Source organism: Balaenoptera ricei, chromosome X, assembly GCF_028023285.1.
Source record: "Balaenoptera ricei isolate mBalRic1 chromosome X, mBalRic1.hap2, whole genome shotgun sequence".
Lineage (NCBI taxonomy): Eukaryota > Metazoa > Chordata > Mammalia > Artiodactyla > Balaenopteridae > Balaenoptera > Balaenoptera ricei.
In genome coordinates, this window is record NC_082660.1 from 94,651,049 (window position 1) to 94,676,642 (window position 25,594).

At 39.9% G+C, this 25,594-nt stretch overlaps 1 protein-coding gene across 1 annotated transcript in view; it reads left to right on the forward strand.

Annotated features, from left to right (window-relative positions):
- Positions 1–2,798: 2,798 nt before the first annotated feature.
- IL1RAPL2 (interleukin 1 receptor accessory protein like 2) overlaps positions 2,799–25,594 on the forward strand; it is a 1,091,263-nt gene continuing 1,068,467 nt past the window's right edge. The window contains exon 1 of the mRNA XM_059910655.1: positions 2,799–3,554. The gene's annotated coding sequence lies outside the window, so the exon portion shown is untranslated. The remainder of the gene's footprint in view (positions 3,555–25,594) is intronic.

Below are 25,594 nucleotides of genomic sequence, written 5' to 3' on the forward strand. Positions count from 1 at the left end.
GGTACCAGACCCTACTATTAGATCCTTGGGTGATCACACTAATTGCCCTTTTTCGTCTCCTGGGCTAGGCAGAGTTGAAAGATTTTCTTTAAAATGCTTCTCAATTGTTAATGTGTTTGAAATCACCTGAGGATCTTGTTAAAGCGAAGTTTCTGATTCAGTAGTTCTGGGGCTGTGGCCTAAGATTCTGCATTTCTAGCAAGCTCCCAGGTGATGCCGCAATGCTGCTGGTCCATGGATATCACTTTGAGGAGCAAGGCCCTAGACCACAAAGTTTCACTAAATTGTTTTTGAGAAATCAGTGGTTCCTTCTCCATTTTCTTGGCATTTTGTTCCTATTTTGTCTCTTTATTCCTATATTCCTCAACTCTTTTGCAATTGCTTCATTTAACCATAAGCCAGACCAGTAGGATAGGTCAAAGAGCAAAGAAAATCCACTGATCTGCCATAGTGCCTTAGTTCCCCAACTCTGGAAAGTCTTCTTAAAGCCTCTGGTGAAGGGTGATATTACCCAGGGGAGTAAGGTTAGCTAGACTAGTTAGGCATTTATCACACTGGGACACCAACACATTGTCATCAGCAGGAAGAGTACTGAAAGAATGGTCAGTACACAGGAGAGTAAGTTTTGATGGGGCAGCAGGTACAGAACTTGGATACACAAAGGCACTGAGTGTTAGAGTGAAGTTGGGTGGACTTGGGCATAGAAAGATGATAAAAGGAATCAACAGGACAGGAAGAGGGTTTTTGGGGGTTTTTTTTGTTTTATTTTTTTTAACTGTGTTGACTACTTGATAAATTGCTTAGGGATATTATTGGCTGCTATCCCCAACGAGATCCCTTCACCCTGACTGCTGGCTCGTTAACACCCTATTGTAAGTGAGATTTCCTGGTTTGGCCAAATGGCCTCACCTATGACAGCCTAGCTGCTCAGCTCAGGCCCAGGGCATGAGGGCTTGGTGCTATGCTAAAGGCAAGACTGGAGGCACCAGGCAGGTGAGTTGTGAGGAGGACGTGTTCTTCCACCCTGAGTTGCTGTAGTCCCTGGCTTGTTGGAAGCACTTGGCGTTGAATCCGAGTAACATTAATGTAGGCGCGGACGGATGGCTGGAAGTGGTGATCAGCCGGCTCAGGGCAAGCACACAAGCAGAGGGACGTTGGCAGGAGCTCTACAACAAAGAGCAAGGGAGAACTGGCTGTCTAGTCCCCGTCGGAATAATGAGTTTTTATCTGAAAAGAGGAGCTGTTAGAAAACAGAAGCAGGAAATGTAAGACCTTTTCCGTTGCAAAATACAGCCCTTCCCCCACCACCCCGTGTGTATAAACAACAAACTCCTGGGAGGATAACTTGGTTTCCTGCCGAAAGGACATTACCTTCCACACCTGACCTCTCTTGATTCCCCGACTTAACCTCAACTGCGGAAAGAAGTTTTCAGGGTGGGGTTTCGCCAGATTTGATGAGATGGTCAAGGGGAGAAAAGAATGCATAAACTTGTCATAAGAGGTGAGAGAGGGACAGGAACTTTGTGCACAGGCTCGGCCTTAACAGTCCAGGGGATGGTGGATCGAGGCCAAATGGCCAAGGAAACAGAAGGAAAGCGCGGGTCTGCGCTGCGAGCCGCGCGCACGGAGCGCTCAGCTGCTCCCTCTCGGTCCCGGTCTCCTTCTCCGTCTTTGGCTCTCTCGCTCTCTCGCCGCGCTCTCTGTAGCTAGTGCAGAGCGATGGAGTAGACTCAGGAGAACAGCTGGAGAGAGCTTAGAGAAAGACAAATTAATAGGAGCCGAGCGCAGCAGCAAATGCTGGCGCACAGCGCTCAGCTGACCCGTTAAATGAGCAATCCTGTTAAGTGTGTTAATCAGCAAGGCGCCCGTGAGCCGAGCAGAACGCTCTGGGAGATACCTGGCGTGGAAACGGTCTCTCCATCTGCTGCAATTCAAACCCTGTCAGTCCCCGAGTCGTAGTCCCTCTCTCCCATCACTCTTAAAGAGAGGAGCTCCCGGGTTGCGTGACCTTGGAGACTCAAGTGGTCAGGAGCACCGCTCGCGAGCCTCAGGTGCGCGGCATAAACAATCATTGCCTGGGTTCGCTGCCCGGGTTCTATCTCCGAGCCCATCCTGGGGTCCCAGCCATCCCTGCCCACCGTATGATTGGCGAGGCTGGAAAACCCTGAGACTTAAGGATCTCTAACGTGGGAGGGGTGGAAAAGAGGAGTCCTCTCCGGTACTAGGAAGCTCACATTATGAATACAATTAGGTGGCCTGCGTCTTTAATAACATTAAGTTCTGGCCTGGGGGGAACCAAGCAGATGAACTCCTGGCTGAATTAGATACCTGCTCAGTGGGTGCAACTGGGGACCAGGATAGCTGAAAAACTTTGCTTAGCGTCTTTCCCCGCCTTCCCTCACCCAGTTCAGCGCTCGCCCCAACCCGGTAGGCGGGCCTACGCCGGTACGGACGCTAGACGGCGCTGCTGGGACGTGCTTTCCTTCTCCCTGGAAAGGTAAGAGGGAAGTGCTTTTTTTTTTAAACCAGGGGATGGGGGAACTCGGGGTTGGAAGCCTTTCCCACTCTCCCTCCCCGCGCTCCCAAATCCGAAGGGGTGTGGAAAAGGAGGAGCAGCAGTAACCCTTTTCCGTGACGTGCTTAGCGGTTTTCTCTAATCCCCACCTCCTCCCCGGTGTAATCAGTCAGCCCGGAGGCATCAAACTGTTAGCGACCGAGACGCAGCTGTAGGTGATTTCCACTACCCTCCTACCCCTACTCTAGGCATATTTTGGAGCGGCAGCAGCGGTGGCAGGATGTGAGGAGAGCCTGGAGCGCGCTTCCGGGGCACCGCTCCTTCTTCGGAGTTAGGGGAGATACATAGGCTTTTGCGCACTGCCTGGAGAACGTTCCCGGGCAAGGTTGGAGCAGCGAACAGGCAGGAGAGCGGCAGTCAGGCAGAGTTCGCACCTGCCGCCTGTGCTGCCGTCAGGGCGATAGGGCTGCTGCCCTCTGGGGCATGCGTGCCTCCTGAGGGGCGTGAGGGCCACAGGCTGAGGCGCCTGCCTCCCAAGGTGCACCATTTGGCCAAGACGAGGTGGGGCTGGAGCAAGGCTGTTCCGAAGCAAAGTCTCGAAGAAGGAAGAGGCTGGGAGGCAGGAGACTTAGGAGACTCTGGCCACGGAGCCAAGAGGAGGCACCTGCCATTCTAGCGATTTAGGAACCCTCTTTAACCTCTCCCTGGCCAGCTCCCCCTAAAGTCCACAGAAGCTCTGCTGAACTCTAGAAATCTTCCCTGGGCGGGGATAAGTTTTCTAGCATCCTCTTTGGCTACGACAGGGAGTGGAGAAAACGGGCGGGGCTGCCCTGTTCGCTGCTCTGGAAGACATCGTCTTCCCCACACCTCCTCCAGCCCCCTCGCCTTTGGGCAGCCTCCCTTGTCACCCGGGAAGCTCGAGTCCGCTCTCTCTGGAGCCCAGCTCTCCATCTCGCCCTGGACCGTGATGAACCCAGACATGGAACTGCACGCTTGAGCCCTGCTGGACGTCTCCAGAAGTTTTGCAAGACTCAGACAGGTAATGCCCATTCTCAAAATCGGACAGTTGGTTGGCGAGGGCCAGGGGATAACGTCCTGGGCTTTCAAGTGACGGCAGGGAGCAAGTAGGCTGAGGCCAACGGGGACTCTGCCCCTCTCCTGCATCTCTTGTCCCCGCGTCAGGAAACGCTAGCCGGTTTCCTTTCCCTCCTTTAGCCCTCCTAGAAAGTTTAGGGACCAGAGCTCCCAAGGCCAGGGGCTCCTCGCCGAGGAGGAGCTCGCGTCCGCCTGCCAGGTGCTGGCCAGCCTGTGCGTTGCATTTCCGCTGCTGGATCTTTGTGGTCTCTGCGGCTGGAGCGCGGGCTTTGTAGCCTGGAAGGCACTCTCCTGCTGGGTGCTTCTTTCTGACTCTACCCACAATTCTGCCCGCAGCCAGGAGAGCAATCGGCTAGAGGATGGGGCTGAAGGTGGCTCCTGGGCGGAGCAGTGAGGGGTTCCCCGGCAATGCTCTCCTGCTCCTGGGGATTCCCAGCGAGCATGAGACAAGGGAGAGCTCTGGCGATCTGAGGCCATCTCTGCCCGCCTGCCTTGAGAACCTGAAGGGACCCCAGCTCAGACCCTGGGGTGCCACGTCTCCTTTCCCACAGGAATCCCTGCTCCCCCTTGAGCCGGTTTCTCAGGTTGAGTGACCCTCTCTGAACCATTGCTCAAGGGAGAGGACCCACACTTCAGACTCCTTGCAAAGGGACCCCAGAGAGGGAGAGGAGGGACAGCCACTGCGTGTGACCAGCCTTGCCACTCTGGGTCCGCAGTTGGAGCAACTAGCTTCATTTGTTACTATCAGATGTTTAAGAAAAATGCATTAGCAAAGAGACCTGGCAAATGAAGTGTAGGTTATAATAATTCCCTGTTCCAGGGTTTTCTCCTAGTTCCTGCACCAGCCCCCCCTCCCCATCTCTATGATCCAGGGACTTTGAAGGAGATGTTAGTAAACAGGTATTTAAGGTTTCCTCCATGCCACCCACAAAAGTGGTGGCTGGGCTGGAGTGCTGGAAAAATACCTCTTGGCTGAAAGCTACTCTGGAGTCCACCTTGGGTGTGTGTTTTTTTTGTTTTTTTTTTAGTGGGGTGGGGATCTATTCAGGAATAATTTACCCCTCACCAGTACATTCAATCTCATCTTCTGTTGACTTCCAAGAAGAACGCTTTCTTTTCCCAGCCAGGGGAGCCAAGTTGTAGATTATTAAACATGCTGCACAGCCCTGGGGTCAGACCTCTAGGGAAGGAGAGAGGGAGGGAGGAAAGGACTTGTCTCTGAAGCCTTGCAAGTTCAGCAGGCACGAAGGCTACCATGGTTACAGGGCCCCTGGGAAGGAAGGAGTTAAGTGTCCAGGATAGGTGTGGAGGAGTGGGGGCCACTTTCCCTCTTACACCCCCAACACCCCCACCCCCACACGGTCTCTCCCTGAGGACTCAGGGGCAGTGGTGCCCATTGGATGCTTTGCTACTGGGCTCTTGGCCAACAGAGTAGCAGGCACTTCAGCTTCTACCTGGTTTTGCGGCTCAGAAGGCATTTTTCTCAGTGCTCCTTGCTTCCCCAAACAGGAATTAGGCAACTACCCTGGGGCCTAGGGTGAGTGAAATTTCCAGTTATACCTGAGCCGAGGTTTCAGCAGAAGTGCCTACCTGCGCCCACTCCATCCTTTGTACTCCTTCTCCTCCGCAGAGCAACCCGTTTCGGGGCCACTACTCTCTGACTGGGCTGTGCTGTGGCTGGACCCAATGAGGTGGCTCTGGCTGTGTACCGCCTGCTCACCATGTGAGCTCTACAATTTGGGGGCTGCCTTGGGCTAGACAGCCTGCAATTACCCGCGGTTGAAGCAGATAATTTAAATAGAAAGCATTTAAATGCAGGTAAAAGGCTGTGGCACCAAAGGCTCCTGGTTCACCCTCTCTAGCCCTGGCTGGTCAGAAGGAGGAGCAAGTGGTGACCAAAGCTGTCCCGGTGACTGAGAGCCATGGCCATTTATGTTTCTGTCTGATAGGTCAAGGCCAGGCCTTCAGAGTAGAAGGGCTGGGGATTTAAGCCAGTTTTGCAGTATGGCCTCTGCTGCCCTCAATGATTTCTGGGTGGTCTTAACTCAGGTTGAGCAATCGGGCCGTTTTCAGTTTTTACGAGACTCCTACTGCTAGGACTTCTGGATGCAGAGGTTAAAGGCACTGGTCAGGCATGGGGAATATAGGGGTGCTTCTGGACTGTAGTGTTTACGGGCCAAATAGAGTCTGAGTCTTGATCTACCTATTCATTTCCTGAGACACGGTTCTTTAATTCAATAGAACTTCCTTGTTTGCCAATAATTGGTGATAGAATCCATACAAGCATATGCTGCTTGCCAGGGTGAATGGATGGTGTGGCTACCTGGGGAATAGCCCAAATTACCCACCTGACACACGTCTCCACAGGTACTAAGCCACTGAAGTTTCATTTAGCTTTAAGAAGACATACTCTAAAGAGTTCAACCTTATAAGAGAGATGAATTATGAAGTGACAATTCCAGTTTTGTTTAAAACGAACTTCACTTTATCAATTATGTTGGCTTGCATATTTCATTGAAGTGGCTCAGGGCAAAACATTTGCTGTTTGAGAAGAGGATAGGCTGGAAAAGTGAAATGAGTTAAAATATGGTTAAAATGATCATACGCTTTGGTAAAACAGAATTGTGTGTTTACATCTGTTCCTTAAAGGAAGTCATCCCTGTGTGCAGTTTGGTGGTCTGAGTAGATTCTGTGACAGGTTGCTGTAATATGATGAAATTTAAAGGAGAAAAAATACATTTTCTCCCTTGTACTTGGATATTTCTGTAACTGTGGCAGTACTGATGGCAGCCAGAACTGTTAGAAGAATGCACACGTTGCCTTCTTCATTTGAAAAGGTACTGTAAGCTCCTTGGTGAAACTGCACTGTGACCAGGTGGAAGAAATAAAAAAAAATCCCAAGTTTCAGCTGTTTAGTAATAAAAGTAAGACAAATCACCACCCGACCTCAAGGTGTGGGCTAACAGGGCTTTTCAGGGCTGGTTTCTAGCCAAAGCCAGCAGCCCACCACCCTTAATCCCTGAGGGTTTTTTTTCTTGAGCCTACACCAGGAAGCTGTGATCAGAACCAACTTGGTGGAGAAAGATAGATAAATGCTGAATGTGCAATGTGTGCTTTAATTATCTTGAACTAGGACTTGAAAATAAGCCTCTTATTAAGTTTAGGCTCTAAGCTGTCAGTGTCAAGGGATTTCAGAGTAAAACATGCCTGACCAATATAAGGCCTGATGCAGAGATGTGCTACATGAGTCCATTTGGCCAAAGTCACCAATGAATTCAGACTCTTTGGGCTGGTTCACTTTGACCTGGCTCCCAATGAGGTCAGAGGCACTGGAGTGAGTCCATCGTGGGCCAGTTTCTCTTGGGCTTCCCCAGCCACAGCTATTGCTCCAAATCTTTGATCAATCAACCTAAACAGATATTCTCTGTGCCAAGGAGCCCAGCTTTAGCTGCCTTCTTGCTTTCTTTTTCTCCTTAAATCTCACCTCTTCATGTAGCTGTTCCTTGACTTTTCTCCTGAGTTCCAAAATACTTTATATCTGGCTTGCTGTATTCTTTATCTGGGTGTTTTATTGGCATGTAAAATGTACTCAAAGACTAATTTGACCCCCCCCCCCCACACACACCAATGTCAGTCATCTGTGACTCCTGCATGCTCTTCCATTCCTGCCTCCTGCGTCTTGTCTTATTAAATGCCCTGAGTTCTGTCTCTGAAATACGTTTTCTCTTTTTCTCTTTTCCTGTCAAAACCTCAGGATTCTTTTCTTTCTTTCCTTTTTTTCCTCCCCTTCGTCTCCCCCCTCTCCCCTTGTCTCCTCACTCCCTTCTTCCCTCTTTCCCCCCTCTTGCCCCCCTCTTTCCCCCTCCAGATTCTTGACCTCATCTTCCATAAGAACGTCTCCTTATTGTCTTTGGTCTGCTCTCCAATATATTCTGCGTATTAGAACTAATCTTCCTGAAGAGCTTTTAGTTCTTTAGTTAAAAGTGTTGGATACCTAGTGAGTGGATTAAGTGGTATGGATTGTTATTGAATCTGAAAGTCTTTCTAACAATTAGAGTTGCCTGATACATTCAATATGTTGCATCGTAACCCTAGGAAGTTCTTCACCACTGCAGGTATGTACATAGTGTGGCCAATCATTTGGTATGAGTTCAAATATCAGATTTGGGAGATTGAACTGGATGACCTGTTACTACGAACCCAGAGATTCTATCATCCTTTAACATCCAGGAACTCAAATAGGGTCCAAATAGGATAGAGTCTCCTATCAGTTTGCCTGCTGAAGTTATGCCTTTATAAAAGTTATTCTTGAGGCTGTGTTTTAGAGTCTTCTCTGTTGTAGTCTGTTACTATGCCTGAATAGGTTGCTTTGTCCTGGCTTAGTTGGGTGTGTGTCACTATGAGAAATATCTAGATCACTATACTTTGTTATGAAGTTTTAACATTTATATTGTGCTTGTTTTATACTTTGTTAAATGCTTTTCCCCTTTCCTTATCTTGCTTAATGTTCAAAATCTTGAGATGGGTGATTTTTCCATATTACATATGCTGGAAACCAAGCATCCAAATATTTAAGTGATTTCCCCAAGATAATACATTTAAGTTGGGAAACCTTATTTTGTTTATACCAAAATCTATTATTGCTCTGAGGTCCAGAGCTTAGATGACACTAGTCTAAAACGACTTCATTCTCTCTCTACTAGCTATAGAGCCAAGACCAGATTCTTTGGACAGAAATCTGAGGCCCTTTGAGATTTAGCATCAACCTACCTAGTCAACCTTATTTCTCACTACCTTTCTGCTCACATGATGATCTAGCTGAACCAGACCACTCAGCATTGTTCAACATAACTTTTTGTTATCCATAATTTGTACCTTTGCTTATGCCATTTGTTTAACCTGGAATGTCTTCCTCCTGCCCTCCCCCATCTCTACTTCTCTGCCTGTTGAGAATGAACCGTATTCAAGAAGCAGCTTAAGTGCCACCTCTTCCATCCATCCCTCCCCAATTTCTCTCTCATGTTCCATAGCCAAAAGAATTTCTCCCTTCTTAGAACTCTCTTGACACGTTGTTGATTCCTCTTTTATGATAGTTGCCTTGTTTTAAAACCGTTATTGTTATTTATCACTTTATCTCCTCTACTAAAGTTTAAACTTCTTCAAGGTTATCTAATCTGCCTCTGATTCTGCAGAGTGCCATGAATACAGGGGGCATACATTACATATTTATTTAATTGAGTTGCCATTGAGATCTCAATGTTAGCCTTAATATTTTACTGAAAATCTCTATCAAAATGATAGGTACAGGTTAAATAGGAAGTTGCCAAATTTATTATCAGCCAATAATGCTATGAAGCAGTATAATAGGGAAGTGATTTTTTTGTTAGTGTTTATTTTTTTTAACATCTTTATTGGAGTATAATTGCTTTACAATGGTGTGTTGGTTTCTGCTTTATAACAAAGGGAATCAGCTATACATATACATATATCCCCATATCTCCTCCCTCTTGCATCTCCCTAGGGAAGTGATTTTTAAAATAGTTCTGCTCTAGAAGTGCTTTCCAATAAACATGTGATTGTATAAATTTAAATGGATTACAATTAAATAAAACTAAAAGTTCAGTTCCTCAGTCACACTAGTCACATTTCAGGTTCTCAAAAGCCACATGTGACTAATGATTACTGTATTGGAAAGTTCAACTATAGAGCATTCCCATTAGTGTGGAAACTTCTATTGGACAGTGCTGTTATGCAATAATGGTTCTTCACATTTATTTCCACCTAGAAACGTATTCACAGAGGCAACTGATTTCATGGGTTTATGCAGACTTATTCACAGTCCCCAGTGCCATAGTGCTGCCACTTTCCTTCCCTCTTAGAACACAAATCAGATAGTAACATTACAGGAATCACTTTGACTCTATTTGAGGGAAAAATGAGATATTTACATCACATGAAACACCTCCCAAAAATATCCAGATGAAATTCTGAAGAAGAATTATAAGGAACTTTCCATTCTACATATAAAATATAAATTGTACTGGAAATTAGAAAAATATTGTGGTACTTGTGTTGGAACAGACAAATCAATGTAACGGAGCAGTGTCTATTTCTTTGGAAATAGTAAACTATTTCCAAATATGCTATGGATTTTAAGATATGATAAAGAGGCATTTCAAGCCCATGGGTTGGGAGAAAAGACAGGTTTTTCAGTAAATGTGGTTAGGACAACAGGGCTAGTCTTTTGAGGGGAAGTTTAATAAAGCTACATCTATACTCACTATTTAAATCAAAGTCCCAGCTGGGTCAAAGATTTAAATGTAAAAAAAATTAAATGTACTTGAGAATATATTATTTTAAAGTTTATATATTATAATTTAACATATTTATAGTATTTTTACAGTTCTGAGATTAAGGAAGATTTTCTAATCACTTTATGAAGACAGATGGCTTAAAGGGAAAGATAAATAAATTTTACCTTCAAAAAAACTATATGGCCAAAAAAGTACTGTAATCAAGATTGAAAAAACAACAAACTAGGAAAAAATATCTGACACATAACAAAGATTAGATATTCTCAATATATAAAGATCCTACACATCAACTGCAAAGTAAATGTCCTAACAGGAAAATGGTGAAAAGTTATGAGCATAATATTCATAACAGAAAGAATACCAACAGACAAACTCACTTTGAAAATAAAAACTAATAGTTTTCACCTATCAGATTAGAGAAGATTTATGAGATTAACCAAACACAGTGTGGGGATATGGATGATCTAATGTACTGTTTAAACTGGTACCTTTCCAGAGGGTTATTTAGCAATCTGTATAAAAATGTGAAATGTACATACCTTCTATGAGCTAACGATTTTACTAAGAATTTATTGTTAGAACATAAATGCAAATGCTAAAAGATATATATACAAGAATGCTTGTTAACATTATTGTTTTGCTTACTTTGTTTATAGTAACAAAGCTTTGGAAGCAACCTAACTGGCTATAATAGTAGATTGACTAGGTAAATTGGGATGTGTCAATTTAGCCAATTAGTACATACAAATTAAGGATAATGTAGACCTACATTTATTGATATGGCAGTATATCTATATACACAATTTAATGGAAAAGGTAGATTACAAAGCAGCATAATTCAATTTCTGCATATTTCTATGTATTTCTATATAGCTACATGTGCATATAAACATATGAAAATGTATAGAAAATTGTTCACCAAAATGTTAATTATTGGTGGAGGGATTTGGGGTTTTTCTTTTAAAAATGTTTGTGTTTTTAATTATTGTTTGTATTTACAGTGAGAATGATAAAAGCATATATGATATAATGCAGGTAAATTACTCAGTGCACAGCACTCAAATGCTTGGTGCATGATGGTAGTTATTATTCTTCTATCATTTACACAATAAGCTAGTCAAAGTTAGATGCAAATTTCAGAAGGATTCAAGTGATAAAGGTGGAAAAAAGGAAAGCATATAATAACTTGAATAAAATAAAATTGGAAAGAGTTCCTAATAATAAAAAGAAAGAAAAGTCAGGAAAAATCAATAAATCATTTTCCTTAACATTGAAAATGTGTATGTGTAAAACATACAACAATAACAGGTAAAGATAAATTGGGATAAGTAATTGCAGTATATGACAGATAAAGGTCTATTTTTACTCCAAAATACGACTTTCCATCAGCTAACCACACCCAAATAGTTGTGTTATTTGGACTCTTATTTTTTTATATTATAAATGCATACCTACAGTTATTGTAGTATTTCGCATCCCACTTCTGATAACACCTACATTATTTCTGGTGAGTTATGGATTGGTGGGGAAAGGACCACACTTTGTAATATCCTAATTTAATTAGACAAGGAGAAAGCCTCATAAGATGGGAACAGATGCAGCATATCTTAGCATGGACTTAACCTGGTCCCTAGTTCCCTAAAGATTTACAGCTGCCAGTACCACTATCTATACAGGGAACAGTCCTGCCAGACTCAAAAATATAGCTGATTTTTCTCCCCTGCAACATTAGTTTTTTATACTCATAGTCTAGTCACCATTCTGGGAAAAAAAGCTTGTACTAACAAGCTTTGTACTTCCATTTAAGGGGTGTTTAGTACTAATAGGCTCCACTGGTTCTTGAACCATACTCAGCATTAACAAGGCCAAATCCTGAACTGGGGAAAGAGCTAGATCAGTGCCGAGATGTCCCTGGACAAAATATCTGCCTTCAGCTTTCTAGGATACAAAAATGTCCATTTCCCTGATGTCTACTCTCTGGTTCTTATTTGATATCCTTTTTAATAGGTGGTTCTGACACTGAGTTTGAACCAAGGACTATGACGAAAAATCTCATATATACACACAGTAATGATAGCTAACCTCTACTAGGGACTTATTATATTCTGGGCATTGTTCTAAGTGCTGTATATAAAATCATTTTCTCATAACCTATCTCATCGGAAGGTAGGCAGCATTTTTATTTGTATTTTAAGAAGAGGAAACAGACACAGAAGTTCAGTAATTTGCCTAAAAAGTCACAAAGCTATTGACTGTTCTGGGATGAGAAACTAGCCAGTCTAGCTCCAGAACCCATGCATTTAAACATGATACGAAAGTATATATACATATGTATGCTAAGGTAGTTATTTTATTTTTCCTGCATGCTGTTGTAACAGGTTATTTTTTTAGTTCCTTTGTGTAGCTTTCAAATTTTCTACAACTAGGATATGCTACTTCTATAATGACAAAGATACATGATATTAAAAATTGAATTAATGCTTCAGATTGAGTCATGGACATAGCCCTCTCAACTCTTTTTGTATTTTTTAAAGTAATCTAAGGCATTAGTACTATGGTACATATTAATCAAAAAGCCCATTTATTATTTGAAGGTGGTACTTGCAGTCTGTTGATAGGAAGATAATTGTATTTTGCAACTGAAAGGCATAATGGGAACACCCCTGAAACTTTTGCTTTAAAGCCTAGTATGTATAATTATTTCCAAGTTGAGCCTAGTGAGAAGTCTTGTTAACTCCTTTGTGATATTGCTTTCTTTCTTATCCAGCCTAAGTCTTGTAGTATGTTCCTCTTGCTAGCCTTATCTAACTCTAGAATCATCTTGTCATTAAATCTGCCCAGAACACGCCTCATTCTTGGATCAATCTAACCATCAATTTCTATGCCCCAATATCTATGGCTGAACTCCTCTAGAAAAAAAAAATCACAACTTCATCAGGACCAGTGTCACAACCAATGCATGGTCTACAACCTAAGCTGGGACCTTAAGAGCTGCTAGGAAGACTTTAAAGTTTTTATTGATGTACAGCTGATTTACAGTATTATATTACTTTCAGGTGTACAACATAGTAATTTGATATTTTTATAGATTATACTCCATTTAAAGTTATTATAAAAGACTGACTATATTCCCTGTGCTGTGCATTACATCCTTGTATCTTATTTTATACCTAAAAGTTTGTACCTCTTAATCCCTTTCCCCTACCTTGCCCCTCCCGCCACCACTCTCCCCACTGGTAAGCACTAGTTCTGTTTCGGTGAATCTCTTTCTGTTTTTTTTTTTTTTTATTCATTTGTTTGTTTTTTATATTCTACCTGTGATATCATGCAGTATTTGTCTTTCTTTGTCTGACTTATTTCACTAAGCATAATAACTTACAGGTCCATCCATGTTGTTGCAAATGGCAAAATTTTATTCTTTTTATGGCTGAGTAATATTCCATTACATATATATACTGCATTTCTTTATCCATTCATTTGTTGATGAACACTTAACATTGCTTCCATATCTTAGCTATTGTAAATAATGTTGCTATGAACATCAGGGTGCATATATCTTTTCAAATTAGTATTTTTGTTTTCTTCAGCTATATACCCAGAAGTGGAATTGCTGGATCATATGGTAGTTCTATTTTTAACTTTCTGAGGAACTGTCATACTGTTTTCCATAGTGGCTGTACCAATTTATATTCCTACCAATAGTGTACTAAAGTTCCCTTTTCTCTATAACCTCACCAACATTTATTATTTGTTGTCTTTTTTAATGATAGGCATTCTGACAGGTGTGAGGAGATTTCCCAATGTGATTTTGATTTGCATTTTCCTGATGATTAGATATTGAGCATCTTTTCATGCACCTGTTGGATATCTGTATGTTGTCTTTGGAAAAATGCCTATTCAGGGAAAATGCCCATTTTTTAATTGATTTGTTTGTTTTTCTGATATTGAGTTGTATATGCTCTTTATATATTTTGGGTATTAACCCCTTATCAGACATATCATTTACAGATATCTTCTCTGATTCAGTAGGTTGTCTTTTCATTTTGTTTATGATTCCCTTTGCTATGCAAAAGCTTTTAATTTTAATTAGCTCCCATTTGTTTATTTTGTTTCCCTTACTGGGGAGACATATCCCCAAAATATTGCTAAGCCTTTTATCAAAGAGTATATTGCCTATGTTTTCTTCTAGGTATTTTATGGTTTCCAGTCTTACATTAGGGTCTTTAATCCATTTGAGTTTATTTTTGTATATGGTGTAAGAAAATGTTCTAATCTCATTCTTTTACTGATAGCTGTCCAGTTTTCCCAGCACCACTTATTGAAGAGACTGTCTTTTCCCCATTGTATATTCTTGCCTCCTTTGCCATAGGTAATTGATGATATGTGCATGGGTTTATTTCTGTGCTCTCTTGTCTGTTTTGTTGATCTATGTGTCTGTTTTTGTGCCAGTACCTTACTGTTTTAATTACTGTATCTATGTAGTATAGTCTGAAGTCAGAGGGCATGATACCTCCAGCTTTGTTCTTTTTTCTCAAGATTGCTTTGGCTATTTGGGGTCTTTTTGGTTCCATACAAATTTTAGGATTATTTGTTCTAGTTCTATGAAAAGTGTCATGAGTTTTTTTATAGGGACTTCATTAAATTTGTAGATTGTTTTGGATAGTATGGACATTTTAACAATAGTAATTCTTCCAATCCATGAACACAGGATATCTTTCTGTTTATTTGTATTGTCTTCAATTTCCTCCATCAATGTCTTAGAGTTTTCAGAGTATAGGTCTTTCACCTCCTTGCTTAAGTTTATTCCTATGTATTTTATTCTTTTTGTTGCAATTGTAAATGGGATTATTTTCTTTCTCTTTCCAATAATTCATTATTAGTGTATAGAAAAGCAACATATTTATGTATATTAATCTTGTACCTTGCAACTTTACTGAATTAGTTTATTCTTTACTTTTTTTGGCAGAGACTTTAAGGTTTTCTACATATAGTATGATGTCATCTGCAAATAGTGACAGTTTTACTTCTTCTTTTCCAATGTGGATGCCTTTTATTTCTTTTTACTTGTTTGATTCCTGTGGGTAGGACATCCAATACTATGTTAAATAGAAATAGTGAGAGTGGGCATCCTTGTCTTGTTCCTGATTTGAGGAAAAGCTTTCAGTTTTTCACCATTGAGTATGATGTTAGTTGTGGGTTTGTCATAAATGGCCTTTATTATGTTGAGCTACGTTCCCTCTATGCCACCTTTGTTGAGAGTTTTAACATAAATATATGTTGAATTTTGTCAAATGCTTTTTCTGTGTCTATTGAGATGATTATGTGATTTTTATCCTTCCTTTTGTTAATGTAGTGTATCACATTGATTGATTTGTGGATATTGAACCATCCTTGCATCCCTGGAATAAATACCACTTGATCATGGAATATGATTCTTTTTATATATTGTTGAATTTAGTTTGCTAGTATTTGGTAGAGGATTTTTGCATGTATATTCATCAGGGATGTTGGCCTGTAATTTTCTTTTTTTGTAGAGTCTTTGCCTGGTTTTTGTATTTGGATAATGGTGGCCTCATAGAAAGAATTTGGGAATGTTCCCTCCTCTATAATTTTTTTTGGAATACTTTGGAAAGATAGGTATAATTTTTTTGTATGTTTGGTAGAATTCCCCAGTGAAGCCATATGGTCCTGGACTTTTGTTTGTTGGGAGTTTTTGGATTACTGATTAAATTTCAATACTAGTAATTGGTCTGTTCAGGTTATCTATTTCTTCCTGATTCAGACCTGGAAGATTGTGTGCTTCCAGGAATTTATGCATTTCTTCTAGGTTGTCAAACTTATGCATTTCTTCTAGGTTGTCAAATTATGCATTTCTTCTAGGTTGTCAACAGTTGGCATATAACTGTTCATAGTATTCTCTTATGATTGATTGTATTTCTGTGATATTAGTTATAATTTTCCCTCTTTCATTTCTTATTTTATTTGCCTCCTCTCTCTTATTTTCTTAATGAGCCTGGCTAAAGGCTTATCAATTATTTTAATCTTTAAAAAAAACTAGCTCTTGGTTTCATTATCTTTACTGTTCCTATTTTTTTGGTCTCTGTTTCATTTATTTCCTCTCTGATCTTTATTATTTCCTTCCTTCTGCAGACTTTAGGCTTTGTTTGTTCTTTTTATAATTTTTTTAGATGATAGGTTTGGTTTTTCATGTGAGATTTTTCTTTTTTCTGAGGTAGGCCTGTATCCTATAAACTTCACTCTTAGAACTGCTTTTGCTGATTCCAAAAGATTTTGGCAAGTTGTGTTTTGATTTTCACTTGTCTCAGGGCATTTTCTGATTGCCTGTTGCTTTCTTCATTGACCCATTTCTTTTTTACTAACATGTGGTTTAGTCTCCTCCTGTAATTGATTTTTAGTTTTGTAATATTGTGGTTGGAAAAGATGTTTGATATAACTCCTATCTCCTTAAATTTGTTGAGCCTTCTTTTGTGGCTTAGCCTGTGATCTATCCTGGAGAACATTCCATGTCCACTTGAAAAGAATGAGTATTCTGGGCTTCCCTGGTGGCACAGTGGTTGAGAATCTGCCTACCAATGCAGGGGACACGGGTTCGAGCCCTGGTCTGGGAAGATCCCACATGCCACATAGCAACTGGGCCCGTGAGCCACAATTACTGAGCCTGCGCATCTGGAGCCTGTGCTCCACAACAAGAGAGGCCGTGATAATGAGAGGCCCACGCACCGCGATGAAGAGTGGCCCCCACTTGCCACAACTAGAGAAAGCTCTCGCACAGAAATGAAGACCTAACATAGCCATAAATAAATAAATAAATAAATAAATAAATAAATAAATAAAGATACATGAAATTGCTAAAAAAAAAAGTCTCTGAAGAACATGCTGTCTAGAAGAATTCCAATAATTATAAAAAAAAAAAAGAATGAGTATTCTGCTATTTTTGGATGGGATGTCCTTTAGATATCTATTATGTCCAGCTGGTCTAATGTGTCATTTAAGGCCACTGTTTCCTTATTGACTTTCTGTCTGGATGATGTGTCCATTGATGTACGTGGAGTGTTAAAGTCCCTCATTATTATTGTATTACTGTCAATTTTCCCTTTATGTCTGTTAATATTTGCTTTATATATTTAGGTGCTCATATATTAGGTGCATGTATGTTTACAAATGTTATATTCGCTTCTTGTTTTGATCCCTTTTTCATTATATAATACCCTTTGTCTTTTATTATAGACTTTTAAAAAAGTCTACCTTGTCTGAGATGAGTATTGCTACCCCATATTTCTTTTCATTTCTATTTGCATGGAGTAAATTTTTCCATCCTGTGTGTGACTTTATCTCTGAAGTGAGTCTCTTGTAGCCAGCATATGGTTGGGTCTTGTTTTTTTTATTCAATCTGCCACCCTATGTCTATTGATTGGAGTATCTTGTCCATTGACATTTAAAGTGATTATTGATAGGTATATACTTATTGCCATTTTGTTACTTGTTTTCTGATTTTTTGGTTCTTCTCTCTTCTTCCTTTAGTCTCTTTTCTTGTGGTTTGATGACTTTCTTTAGTGTCATATTTGTGTTCCTTTCTGTCTATTTTTTTCATATCTATTGTAGGTTTTTTTTAATCAGTTTTTTTTAATTGAAGTGTAGTTGACTTACAATGTTGTGTTAATTTCTTCTCTACAGCAAAGTGATTCAGTTATATATATATAACTGAAAAGAATATAAAAAAAGAATATATATATATATATTCTTTTTTTATATTCTTTTCAATTATGGTTTATCATAGGATATTGAAATAGTTCTGTGCTGTATAGTAGGACCTTGTTGTTTATCCATTCTATCTTGTAGGTTTTTGACTTGTGATTACAATGGAGTTCGTATTTGTTGACCTATAACTGTATCTATTTGTTTTGAACTAAAATGACTCTCAGTTTTGAACTAAAATGACGATCAGTTTAAACACATTTTAAAAGATCTGCATTTTCACTTCTCATCCCCCATGTTTTGTGTTCTGGGGGTCATATTTTTCATCTTCATGCTTATTCCTTAACTGTTTATTGTAGTTATACTTGATTTTATATTTTTTGTGTTTTAACCTTCATAATATCTTGTTTAAGTAGTTGATCCACTGCCTTTACTATATATTTGCCTTTACCAGTGTGACTTTTCCCTTCCTATAATTTATTTCTTGTTATAGTCTTTTATTTTTCACTTAAAGAAGACTGTTTAACACTTCCTGTGAGGTCAGTTTAGTATTGATCAACTTTTAGTTTTTGCTTGTCTACTAAGCTCTTTATCTCTCCCTCAATTCTGAATAAGAACCTTCCTGGGTAGAGTATCCCAGGTTGTAGGTTTTTTCCTTCCATCACTTTAAATATGTTATGCTACCCCCTTCTGGCCTGCAACATTTCTACAGAAAAATTAGCTCATAGCCTTATGGGGGTTCCCTTGTATGTGACCCTTTGTTTTTCTTTTGCTGCCTTTAAAGTCCTCTGTTTTAACTTTTGCTGTTTTATTTTAATCATGATATTTCTTGATGTGAGTCTCTTTGGGTTCATCTTGTTTGGAACTCTCTGTACTTCTTGTACCTGGATATCTCTTTCCTTCTTAAGGTTAGAGAAGTTTTCAACCATAATTCCATCAAATACACTTTCTCTAATTTTCCCTCTTCTCCTCTGGGACCCTTATAATGCAAATGTTAGTATGCTTGATGTTGTCTCAGAGGTTGTGTAAACTATCCTCATTCTTTTAAATTAGTTTTTCTTTTTGCTGTTCTGATTGGGTGATTTCCATTATTCTATCTTCCAGATCACTTGTGTGTTCTTCTGTATCCCCTAGTCTTTAATTCCTTCTAGTGCATTTTTCATTTCAGTTATTGTATTCTTCAGGTCTTACTGGTTCTTTTTTATATTTTCTAGTTCCTTGTTAAAATTCTCACTGTGTTCATCTATTCTTTTCCCAAGTTCAGTTAGCATTTTTATTACTAATTCTTTGAACTGTTTATCAGGTAAATTATTTGTCTCTGTTTCATTAGGAATTTTTTTTCAGGTTTTTTTCCCTCATTCTTTCATTTGAAACGTATTTCTATGTCTTCTAATTTTGTTTAACTTTGTTTCTATGAAATTAGATGAAAGAGTTACTTATCCCCGTCTTGAAGGAGTGTCCTTTTGTGGGAGCATCTCTGTGCAGTCTGTGTGTGCCCAGTGGCTTTGGTGGGAGAGCTGGATCTGAAATGAGCATGGGTCTGAAATGAACATGGGTCTTCCCCTGGGGTGCTCTGGCAGCTTCCAACTTGGTGGGAGGTAGGGCTGGAGATGGAGTGACTAGAGCCAGAGTGAGGTGTGAACCAAGTATTCTCTGCTCAGTGGCAGTCACAGTCCTCTGGGGGCAGAGGTGGGGCCCAAGGTGCTGGAGAAGAAGTCCTGAGGGTCAGGTCTGAGCTGCTTCCATTCCCTCTAAGTGTGTGCACTCTCCTTGGCAACATCAGCCTCCACTCTAGTTGGGAGCAGCACTGGAGCAAGAGGCGCTGGAGCAGGTGCAGGCTCTGGTGCACTCTGGCATGGTCCCAGCAAGCCAGTCAGAGCCTGAGGCCATTTTCAATCTGCTGCCTCCATGCTGTGACTGGGAACAAGCAAGTCTTGCACATTCTTCAAGAGCGGAGTCTCGGTTTCTTATAGCCCTCTGGTAAGCCCCATTGGTTTTCAAACCAGCTAATGGAGCTCATCTTGCTGGTATTGGGCCTCAGGGCTGAGGTACCTAATATATGGCTTGAACCTCTTGCTCCCTAGGGAGGGTTCCTGAGCCTGTGATATCCCCCTCTTCTCTGAGTCCCTCGCAAGGAGTGTGGGTCCTGACTAGGTCATGTCTCCTCCCTTCCTATCAGACTGTGTGTGGTTCTCTCTTTTATAGCTTGGTTGTAAAAAGAGCCATTCTGCTAATCTTCAAGTCAATTTCAGTGAGAGTTATTCTATATGTAGTTGTACTTTTGATGTGTTCATGAGGGGAGTTGAGCTTGGTATCCTCCTACTCAACCATCTTGATGCCCCCCAGTAAGAAGACTTCTTACATGTACCTATTCAGCTTTCTCTCCTATCTGTTTCCCATAGTAGCTATTCCAAATATTCACCACTCATCTCAAGTTGCATTCCTCCATTCAGGTAGATTTTCTTGCCATTCACTTCGCTGTCAGACTTGACTTTAACTCTATACTTGCATGTGAGTGTGTCTCATTCTCCTTCTCTTCCTCCCTTCTGATACTCATTTAATTTCCTAATGAATGTTTTATTCAAAGTGAATAATTCCACTGGATCCCGTGTTTAGGAATCTCATGTCCTCCTTTTTCCTCATAGGTGAAGAGGTTGACATTCAACAATAAGAAGGATTTTTCCCCCATTTTAATGAGGGAGAAAGGTGAATATGGATATATATGGGTTGAGGGTTTGGTGGAAGTAAGTTGAATGAGTTTTCATCTGACTTCTGTTTTCTAATATCTTCAACTTCTTGTTCCATTGTCCTTCCTTCTGTTCCATTGAATCCTTCTGGGTTGAAACTCAGCCATTGCCTCCATTCTTACAACTGAGCACAGCTGGAAAAAAAAATCACACAGCTGTGTAGACTGGTATCATTTATAAATTCATGATCTCTAACCTCATTTGAACCCTCAGTGTTACCTAGATATTCTTCTGTGTTTACTAATGACCTCTTTCCCTCGAGCTCCAAACTGGTCACTTCAGACTTCTTTTTCAACTACCTCCCCACTCACTCTCAACAGATGACACTCTCTGTTACTTTACATAGAAAATAGAAGTACAATGAAAGCTCTCTCAAGTAAAAATGAGACAGTTGTTAATTTCAGGGAAAACAAAAAGTTGTACAAGAAAGGAAATGAAATCATAATACACCATTTCACTCAGAAGTGAATATTCATAATAGTGTAAAATTGTGGCAAATCTAAGAGCGTAACTGGTTATTTTCCATATTAAGAACTCAATAGGTAATATATAAAATTAGCTAATAAGTAGAAATATGAGTATATTATTTGTAAACATGGAGATAAAGAACAGAAGAAACAGCTTGAAAAGTTGGAAGTTGTCTTTAGGAAGGACTCAGGAGTGGGAGGGGCAGAGGACTGCTGTTTTATGTTAATATGTCTTACAGTGCTGTGTAACTCAATTTGAAAAAAATAATTTTCAAAAAGTTATGGTACAGAGAAATGAGTAGGGCATGAGTCTGTTAAAGTATATCGTGTGTGTGTGTCTTTGTGTGGTATACAAGGTATGGTTTATATAAGGATAGAAAAAAGTGGCAAAGAATTGATTGCAAATTCATACATTTTTGCCAAGGGGAGATTGGAAGGGGGTAGGAGATATTATGAACTTTTTCTTTATTCACCTCTTTTGTTTCATTCATTATAACAAACCACCACTTTTGTGATTTTTTTTTTCTGTTTCATGATAATGGTTTTGCACTGAGTCTATCTTTTTGATAGGTATATAAACTTTCATTTAGAAATATTTCCACTACCTTTTAGTCATGGCTGAAGTTCTCCTACTTTGTGATTTCCCTCAGATAGAAAACTTGGCAGAAACTGTTTTCTAAAAAGACCTGGCTCCTTTAAATAGATCACAGTGGGTGTACAGAGTGGTTTCACAACCATGGATAGGAAATGTCACTACAGAGTTTCTTTAGCCACCAAAGCTCATGGAGCCCATGGTTGGAGACAGTTTTCCAGTTAGGGTCTTTTTCAATATTTGGGTCAGGAACCACAGAGACCTTCCTCCTGGGTCTGTTATTCTCTTCTTGGGCCTTGTAATTTTTACTGTATACTGTTAGAAAACACTACCAAAATAGGAGACCTTTTTGTTATCTAGTTCACATAGGACCAAACTTAAGAAAAAGTGAGAGCTACTATTTGTTGAGCACTTAAGGTGTGTCAGACACTGACAGTTATCGAGCAAGTCTGTGAGGGAAGTGTATGTTCACAGGGAAAACATGGCGATGTGATAAAGGAGGATACCTGAGGTAACAGAAAGTGCTATACTGGGATTCATAACCTCAGATCCCTGTGACTCTACCTCTACCGTACTGTGACCCTGCACATGTCAGTTTCCTATACTAGTCCTAAATTCCTGCCTTTATAGAATGGGAAGGTTCAATTAGATCAATAATTATCAAATTTTAGTATGCATTGGAATTACCTGGGGTGTTTGTTACAAAGGTGGCTTCCTGTGGCCTCACTCACATGATTTACTATAGATTCCCTGTGAATTATATCCTCTGTGAATTGGATTCACTGTGTGTGTGGGAGAAGAAATAGATATTTTTAACAAGCTCCTTTGGTGGTTCTGATACATGTGGTTCTTGAACCACACTTGGACGAATCTTGGGCTCCATGATCTTTTGCAGCTTCAACATTCCATGACACAATACCATGGCACTGGTAGGGATTTTTTTTTTTTTCAATTTTTTTGAATTGTATTTATTTTTTTTATACAGCAGGTTCTTTTTTTAAATTTTATTTTATTTATTTTTTTATACAGCAGGTTCTTATTAGTTATCTATTTTATACATATTAGTGTATATATGTCAATCCCAATCTCCCACTGGTAGGGATTTGATTGAAAGGAGAAGCAGGGATTGAAGGAAAGATTTCTCTCATTCATTAATTCACTGAGTCAGCAAATATTTAAGTATCTATTATGTGTCTATCGAAGACCTATTGTCCAGTTTTTCCCTACATGTTTTATCGATTTTGGTGACCTGGGAAGGAATTGGGGAATGATCAGCCTGCAAAAATAGTGTGTTTTATTATCTGGACTGGTGCTTAGTGATGTGCACAGTAAATTAGAAACTGATTTAAGAAGTTGTAAGATTATTCACAGTAGCTAAAAAGTAGAAATGACCCAAATGTCCATCAGCTTATGAATGGATAAACAAATGGTAGTATATACTTATAATGGAATATTATTTGTCAATAAGAAAGGAATGAAATACTGATACCTGGTACAAAATGGGTGAGCTTTGAAAACATTATGCTAAATGAAGGAAACCAGACACAGAAAGCCACATATTATATGATTCTTTTATATGAAATGCTCAGAATAGGAAAATCAACAGAGATAATAAGAAGATTAGTGCTTGCCTAGGGCTGGTCTTGGGGCATGGAGTTGGGTCAATGGGGAGTAATTATTAATTGGTATGGAGGTTCTTTTTGGAGTGATAAAAATGTCTAAGATTGATTGTAATGTTGATTACACAAAGCTGTGGATATACTCTACATCCACATATGGATTGGGGGCTATATATATGAAGAAACTGTAAGATTACTTACGGCTGTTCACCAAGTTGGTAGAAAATATACCAACTCTTAATATAAATGGAAAATCAAACTCATGCTGGTTCTGTCTTTTTTATGCACACACATTTTAAATCACTATTTGCTCTCCATTTCAGATTGGTTTTAAGAGTCCATCATGTGGGCTATTTGGGTATGCCAAAGCAATTTGGTAGTCAATAGTATGTAAACCTTCGTTGTATTTGCTTTAATTAAATTCAAGTATTTTTGTCCATTAAACCATAGCAGCTGGTATGGTTGCTCTCAGCCTAGTTTGCTTTTGTAGTTGTGTAAATAGTGGCAGAGTGTGCATGCCTTGAAAAGACATTTTAAAATAAAGAGTGCCCCAATGTAGTATTATTTAGGCAGAAAGTGGTATACTTGAATAAAAAAATTCAAGTATATCCTTTAAATTCCCTGTCTTCCCGGGGTACTGATACCCCTACCACTAGCCTAGGAAGAATTTGGATGTTTTTATTATACCTTCCATTCTTCATTCTGGAATATAAGGGAGTTGACCATTGTTTCTCTATTTTAGAATGCATGAACTCTTAAAGGGCGTCTGTTTTTCACCTCTGTGTTCCCAGCAATTTAGTGCAGTGTGGCACCTATTGAGTTGTTAATGGATGTTCGTTTGCTGAAATAATGCCTTCTGCAGTGTTTCTCTTGGGGATCTAGAGAGGCTCTAGCTAGGGTCCTTCGTGCAAATAGGATTCTGGACTTGCTTTTTGATCCCAGCGTTCCTGAGGTTAATATGAAGATTCAGCCCCTTGCTACATACACACGAGCATGCAGCACATGAATTTTCAAAGACCTAAATATTAATCACATGACAAAACCTATTAACTAATAGCTGGTCTATAAACCATGTAAAGAGATTAGAAGCATATAGGAAAGTATTTCTGCCCCCCGAAAAACATTGAAGAATATAGATTGAAATTTAATCTAATTTTGCTGTTTCATCTCTCCCATTATTTTTATTAGTCTTTACAGTAAAAGCTATTCAGGAGGCCCACGTATCAGTGAAAAAATTGTCCTAATCACATATGTGCCCAGCATTTCTTAATAAAGATCATAATTTGAACCTTTTGCTCTTTTTGCTTATGAAAATTAGAACAAAGTAAAATCATATGTCCAGGGACTAATTGGAAATCGAAGCCCAGAAACCCATTTGCTTTGTTTTGGAGAACCCATGCAAGTTCTTAGTTATATTTAGAGATGCATAATTTAAAACACTTTTACATTTGTATAGCACTTTAAAACTGATGTAGCCTTTATATTTTGAATATTTCATTTGAGCCTCCGAAGAGCCCTTTGAGATAAACCAGAGCATGGTACTAAGACACCCAAAAGACAAGTAGTTTAAGTGCCCACCCCACTTTGGCAGGTGCCAAAACTGAACACAGAGGAGGTCACTGGTTGGTTCAAGGTGGCATTGCAGGTTTTCCTATGTGAGGCATTCGGCTTATAAATGTCTAATGACACTTGGAGGTAGAAAATATCATTGAAACCATTGTAGTGCTTAAAGTTGGCAGGCAAGGATTAAAACTTGGAAGTCCCTGCCTTAGGGTCCAAAGCACAGACTTCTCTCTCTGTCTGTACCTTTAATACACAGCAGTTTGACTCTTTCGTATCATTGACTTTACTATAGTCTTCTAAATATATATACCTTCTGCAGCCTCCAAAGCAAACTCCCGTCGGTGGACATAAAATTTCTTGGTCTGACAATCCTACTTTTATGTTGCCTTCAGTATTTCAGGTTGCCTGAAGTGCCATACTGATTAAGCTACATTCAGGAGAACTAAATATATGTAGAATATTATATGGCTCCCCTACTGAACACAAAACTGTAAATTAATGGATCTCTCTTGTTGACATCGTAAAGTATGCAGGCCTGAGGTGCAACTGTAATATTCCTTGCAGGACCATGTATTTTACTTGCAATGTCTATAAAATAAATGGTTGTTCAAATGTAGAAGCTATGACAAAACACGGATGTTTATATAGGAAGTGACACAGTGGAAGAAGGATTACAGTGATGACATGTAAAATGAGAGACCAAAAAGGGCTGGGGGAAAGAAAATAATAAAATGGACTAGTGGCAGGGCAACCTTCCACTGTGGAGGTCACGGTGAGGTTTAATTGATACATCAATCCTGAGTATGATTAGAGGTGATATAAACGTGTTTTGCTTTGTCTTTCTATTGGCATTTTGTGGCTGTATGTCTTATAAGGTATAACTGAAACTGGCAGAACAGTAGACCGAGATAATTTGGCAGATTAATTAGAAGTGCTACACATCAGAGGGTTTTTGGAAGTTGGAAG